The following is a 6,598-nucleotide window of genomic DNA, read 5'->3' on the forward strand; positions in this document are numbered from 1 at the left end:
TTTATCTTTTTCATAATAGCCATCCTTACAGGTATGAGGTGATATCTCTTTGTGGTCTTAATTTGCATTTCCCTGATTAGTGATGTTGGGCATTTTTTCATATGCCTGTTGGCGATTTGTATGTCTTTTGAAAAATGTTTATGCAGGTCCTTTGCCCATTTTATTCTATTCTTAATGAGAGAAAATGATGGCATGTACTAGGGTGATGACAATGGAGAGGATATTTAGAAAGTAAAGTTGACAACAACTTGCAGTATGTTGGATTTGATGTAGAGCAGAAGATGGAAACTAGTGATGACTTCTAAGTTTAATATTTTTATGTGTTTTTATTGCTTATTCATGTCCATAACTCGTTATTCATTAGAGAGTTTCGAGGTTTTTCTTTTATTTTCTATGTGTGGGTATTCAAAATAATAAATCTCAGAGTATGTTTGCCTTTTTTTTTTGAAGTGAGTAAATTTTAAATTTCTCACATAATTAAATATTTTCATTGATGCTATCCAGTTTTTCTTGGACCCTTACATTAAATTCACTCAGGTATACAATTCTTTTGATTGAGAGCTAATTATATGAATAATGTTGAAATAAATACTTAAGAATTTAAGTCTGATGGCTAATGAGCAATGACATTAGCATTCCAAAAAGATGTCAAAAGATCTCTGGAAGATTCCGGTGGGTGTGGTCAAAGTGAAGGCCAATATTTTTTAATGTAACTTCTGAATGGTGACTGCACACCTCTTGTATGAGGCTCTAGTATCAGAGTATAGAGTGAATCTCATTCTTACCTCTATGCATTCCACTCAATGCCCCCGGCATGCAGTCACTTTGATCCATTCCCAGAACTTGTTTATGCAAAAATAAATATTAATATGTTTCTATTCTTCCTTGTTTCATTTTAAAATAAAAATTAGTATATGGTATACATTGTTCTCCACCTCGGTTTTCTCATTTAGCAGTATAACTTGTCGCCCTTTGTATATTAGAATACAGAGTATGTCCTCATTTTCTAGAGCTGTATAGTATTCCATTATGTAGTTATATTATCATCTGTTTACCCAGACCCCCACAGAGTTCAACATTTTTCTATTACAATTTTTCAGTGAATAACCTTGTAGACACATCATTTCATACCTATGTAAGAACAATTCTAAGATAAATTCCCACACTTGAAGTTTTTCTGAGGCACTAAGTAATTGCAAGCACTGATTCAAGTTGTATGGAACCTAAAGATTATAATTTGGTGAGCATTCATTAAGAAAAAGAATGTCTGAGCCCATGGGTTCGATACCCACCCAGGTAACTTGACGAGACCTCATCTCTACAATAAATCAAAAAATTAGCCGGGCGTGGTAGTGCGCGCCTGTAGTTCCAGCTACTTGGAAGGCTGAGGCAGAAGGATCACCGGAGCCCAGCAGGTTGAGACTGTGGTGGCCGGAAGTGGCCACTGCACTCTAGTCTGGGTGACAGAGTGAGATTCCAAGTCAAAAAAAAAAGAAAAAGAAAATGAATGTACTAATGAGAAGTTTCTTTGTGTCATGTAGGGACTAACAATGAACACCCAGAAGGACATTCAATTCCCAAAGCAACAGTCAATGATACATAACTGTGGAGAATGTTACATAGAAAATGAAATAAAATCCAGGGATCCAATCAGATGAAGAGAATGTAGATACAGAATAATATACAAGAACAGGACTAAAAGACTGGTGATTTTTGATGCTCAGTGAAACATAAGAATTCAGAGGAATATTTTCATTTGTACTTGAATTTGCTATTAATTCTTCTCATTCCTGCTTAGCATACTTGTCTTTGAATTTGATGATATAAATATGAACTCATTTTATTTTATTTTATAAACTATATTGTATTTAGGTCTCTATTAACACTCGTGCAAAGAATTTTTGTTGTTGTTCAATTACATGATTTAGGCTGAGCGTGATAGCTCATGCCTGTAATCCCAGCACTTTGGGAGGCCAAGGTGGGAGGATCTCTTGAAGCCAGGAGTTCAAGACCAGCCTGGACAACATAATGAGACTCCTTACCCCCATCTCTTAGAAAAAAAATTTAGCCAAGCCACATGCCTATGGTCCTAGTTACTTCAGGCTGAGGTGGAAAGATGGCTGGAGCCCAGGAGTTCAAGGCTGCATTGAGCTATGATAGCACCACTGCACTGTAGCCTGGGTGACACAATGAGATTGCCTCAAAAAAAAAAAATTACATGATTTATCATTTAATTTCATTGTACACATAATCTGAATGCAATAAGAGTTAAAACAGATCCCTGAAATCATGCTTTTAATTCACCTATAATCATCTGAGATCTGGGCCCTTGCTAAAAATGCAGGCTTCTAGAGTACACTGAAGGTTTGATTAAATAAAGGTTTGAAAACCCCCCAAAGCATAAAAATTATCAAATCCAAAGTAGGTACCTAAAGAAATAATTAGGTAGACAATAAAATAAAATCACAATAAATTACTATTATAAAAAGCTAACAAATACCACAGAATATTTAAAAATAACATAATATTTTTGCAAGTTGGCCATCTGACACACATTTATAATGTTTTTTTCTATTTTTTTTTTTTTTTTTTTGAGTTGGAGTCTCACTCTGTCACCCAGACTGGAGTGCAGCGGCCGCTCCCGGGCACCGCAGCCTCGACCTGCTGGGCTCCGGCGATCCTTCTGCCTCAGCCTTCCGAGTAGCCGGAATTACAGGCATGCGCTACCACACCCGGCTGATTTTTTGATTTATTGTAGAGATGAGGTCTCACCAAGTTGCCCAGGGGGTCTCGAACCCGCTGGCTCAGGCAATCCACTCACCTCAGCCTCCCAAAGGCGCAGGATTACAGGCTGAGCCACCGAGCCCGGCTTCTCTAACTTTTTTGACTGAATACACTTTGATTACCTTCTTATGTGACCACAATTTTGTAAATTTTTTTATTTTTTATTTTTATTATAAAGATGTGGGGTACAATTCAGGGTTAGGTATACAAATGTTGATTATGCAGTTTCCCTTGTTGATGAGGTGTGTCCCTCCCTCCCCTAGCAGTTTCTCTCAACTGCCAATCACACCCCCCTCCCCTGGCAGTTTCCCACTACTGTCAATCCCTTTCTTATATTATTATAATTGTTCAAAGTCCACTTATGAGTGAGAACATATGGTACTCTGTTCTTTATTTCTGTGATAGATCACTGAGTATGGTCGACTCTAAATCCATCCAAGTGGCTGTGAATTTCATATGTTTGTCCTTCTTTATGGCTGCATAATATTCCATTGTGAATATGTACCACATTTTTTTAATCCAGTCCAGCTTCGATGAGCAGCATGGTTGGTTCCTTTTTTTTGCTATTGTGAATAGAGCTGCAACAAACATACGTGTGCAGGTATCTTTTTTGTAGAATGATTTGAGTTCCTCTGGGTATATTCCCAGTAGGGGAATTGCTGGGTCATATGGAAGGTCAATTTCTAGTTCTTTCAGAAATTGCCACACTGTCTTCCAAAGAGGTTGTACTAGTTTGCATTCCCACCAGCAGTGTAGAAGCGTTCCTTTTTCTCCACATCCTCACCAGCATCTGTTGTTTTATTAATGATGGCCATTCTTACTAGGGTAAAGTGGTATCTCAATGTGGTTTTGATTTGCATTTCTCTGATGATGAGTGAGGCTGAGCACTTTTTCGTGTGTCTGTTGGCTGCCCATGTATCTTCTTTTGAGAAGTGTCTATTCATGTCTTTTGCCCACTTTTTAATGGGGCTGTTTGTTTTTTTCCTTTCAGTGCATTTGTGTTCCTAGATGTTAGGCCATTGTAAGATATACAGTTGGCAAATATTTTTTCCTTATTCTGTGGGCTGCCTCCCTGCTCTCTTGGTGGTTTCCTTTGCTTTGCAGAAGCTCATTAGTTTGATGAGGTCTCACTTGTCTAATTTCGTGTGGTATGGGCACTTAGGGTTCTGATCAGAAATTGGTTGCCAACTGCAATTTCCATAAGGGTGTCTCCTGCATTTTCTAAGATTCTTATAGTTAGAGGTTTTACGTTTAGGTCTTTGATCCATTTAGAGTTGATTTTTGTGTATGGTGATAGGTAGGGGTCCTGTTTCAATTTTCTGCATGTAGTCAGCCAGTTTTCCCAGCACCATTTACTGGATAGGTTCTCCTCTCCCCAATGGTTTTTGTTGGAGGCTTTGTCAAAGATGAGTTGGCTGAGAAATTGAGACTTTGCTTCCGGAATCTCTATCCTGTTCCATTGGTCTATATGCCTGTTCTTGTACCAATACCAGGCTGTTTTGATTACTGTAGCCTTAAAGTTTGAAGGCTGGAAGTGGGATACCTCCTGCTTTGTTTCTTTTGCTAAGGATTGTTTTGGTTATTTGTGGTTGTTTATGTTTCCATATGAATTTCTGTATTGTCATTTCCAGGTCTAAGAAGAATGATGCTGGTACCTTAATGGGTATTGCATTGAATCTGTAGATTGCCTCTGGTAAGATGGACATTTTAACAATATTGATTATTTCTATCCATGAGCATGGAATATTTTTCCATTTGCTTGTGTCTTCCTGGATTTCTTTGAGCAGTGTTTTGTAGTTCTCATTGTAAAAGTCTTTCACTTCTTTGGTTAGGAAGATGCTGAGGTATTTCATTTTTTGTGTGCGCTGCTATTGTGAGTGGGATTGTGCTTTTTTTTTTTTTTTTTTTTTTTTGAGTTGGAGTCTCACTCTGTCACCCAGACTGGAGTGCAGTGGCTGCTCCCGGCCACCGCAACCTCAACCTGCTGGGCTCCAGCGATCCTTCCGCCTCAGCCTTCCAAGTAGCTGGAACTACAGGCGTGCACTACCACGCCTGGCTGATTTTTTTATTTATTGTAGAGATGAGGTCTTACCAAGTTGCCCAGGCAGGTCTCTAACCTGCGGGCTCAGGCAATCCACTCACCTCAGCCTCCCAAGGTGTGGGATTACAGGCTGAGCCACCGAGCCTGGCTGGGATTGTGCTTTTAATCTGCCTGCTTGTTGTTGGTGTATAGGAATGCAACTGTCTTTTGCACATTTATTTCATACCCTGAGACTCTACGAGAGTCCTTTATCAGTGCAAGCAGGTTTTTGACAGATTTTCTTGGATTTTCAAGGTATAGGATCATATCATCAGCAAAGAGGGATAACTTGACTTCCTCTTTTCCTATTTGGATATCCCTGATTTCCTTCTCTTGTCTAATTGTCCTAACAAGGACTTCCAACACATGTTGAACAAGAGGGGTGAGAGTGAGCAGCCTTGTCTTGTTCCAGTTTTCAGGGAAAATGTTTCCAGTTTCTGTCTATATAGCAATATGTTAGCTGTGGGTTTATTGTAAATGGCTCTTACTATTTTTGAGATGATCCTTCTATACCTAGGTGTTTGAGGGTTTTTATCAAGAAGAGATCCTGGATTTTATCAAAAGCTTTTTCTGCATCTAATAATATAATCTTGTGGTTTTTGCTTTTGCATCTGTTGATGTATTTAATTACATTTATGTTCTTGTGAATGTTGTACCAGCCCTGCATCCTGGGGATGAAGCCTACTTGGTCATGGTGGATGATTTTTGAGATGTGTTTTTGGATCCGATTTGCTAGAATCTTGTTGAGAATTTTTGCATCTATGTTCATAAGGGATATTGGCCTGTTCTCTTTTTTTGTTGGATCTTTACCTGGTTTAGATATCAGTGTGATGTTAGCTTCGTAAAATGATTTTGGGAGAATTCCATCTTTCTCAATTGCCTGGAATACTCTCAATAGGATTGGTAACAGTTCCTTCTTGTACGTTTTGTAGCTTTCTGCTGGAAAGCCATCCCATCCAGTGCTTTTTTTTGTAGGTAGTTTTCGTATGACAGAGTCAATTTCCTGGGTTGTTGTTGGTCTATTTAGTGTATCAAGATCTTCTTGTTTCAACCTGGGGAGGTTGTGTTATGTCAGAAAGTCTGCCATTTCATTTAGACTATCAAGTTTGTTTCCATATAGGTATACATAGTAATCTCTGATATTCTTTTGTACTTCTTCGGGGTTTAGTTGTGATTTGATCTTTTGTATTTCTGATTGTGTTTATTTGGGCTTTTTCTCTCTTTTTCTTGGCCATTCTGGCAGGGGAATTTTGTAATATTTTAAAGAGAGAAAGCAGAAAGATAATTCAGTCTCTTCTTTAAAATGGTCGATTTAAATTTTTTTTTTATTATTGACAGCTGGAATGTATTAAGCATTCCATTTCACTCAGGTATGCCTGCTATTCATAATGCTGCTCTAGGTTTGTGTTCCACAACCCAGAAATTCAGGCAAATTCTATTTCATGTGATTCCACATTTTAAAAAATTATAATTATATGGTAGTATATGGTGCATTTATAATTGCTGCATCATCAAGGATATTCCTTGAGAAGCTAAAACATCCGTTTTAACCAGGTATCTATAAAAACTAAGCATTCGGCTTATAACTTTGCATTTCTAATATTAAAATAATTTTCCACAGACTGGCTTCTTGACTCCATATGTTTCAAGCCTTTTTTTTTTTCTTCAACCTACACAATTCTGGTATCAAGCACTGTAAGATGTGTTCATATTTCACATGACCTCTGGCCCTGC

The 6,598-nt window shown here is 38.1% G+C and overlaps 1 pseudogene; it reads left to right on the forward strand.

The window, feature by feature from the left end:
* The first annotated feature begins 1,550 nt into the window (after positions 1-1,550).
* Positions 1,551-1,727, forward strand: LOC110595540 (annotated as a pseudogene).
* The last annotated feature ends 4,871 nt before the right edge of the window (positions 1,728-6,598 follow it).

Source organism: Carlito syrichta, unplaced genomic scaffold (genome assembly GCF_000164805.1).
Source record: "Carlito syrichta isolate Samal-C Ts95f unplaced genomic scaffold, Tarsius_syrichta-2.0.1 Scaffold302582, whole genome shotgun sequence".
NCBI classification, from domain to species: domain Eukaryota; kingdom Metazoa; phylum Chordata; class Mammalia; order Primates; family Tarsiidae; genus Carlito; species Carlito syrichta.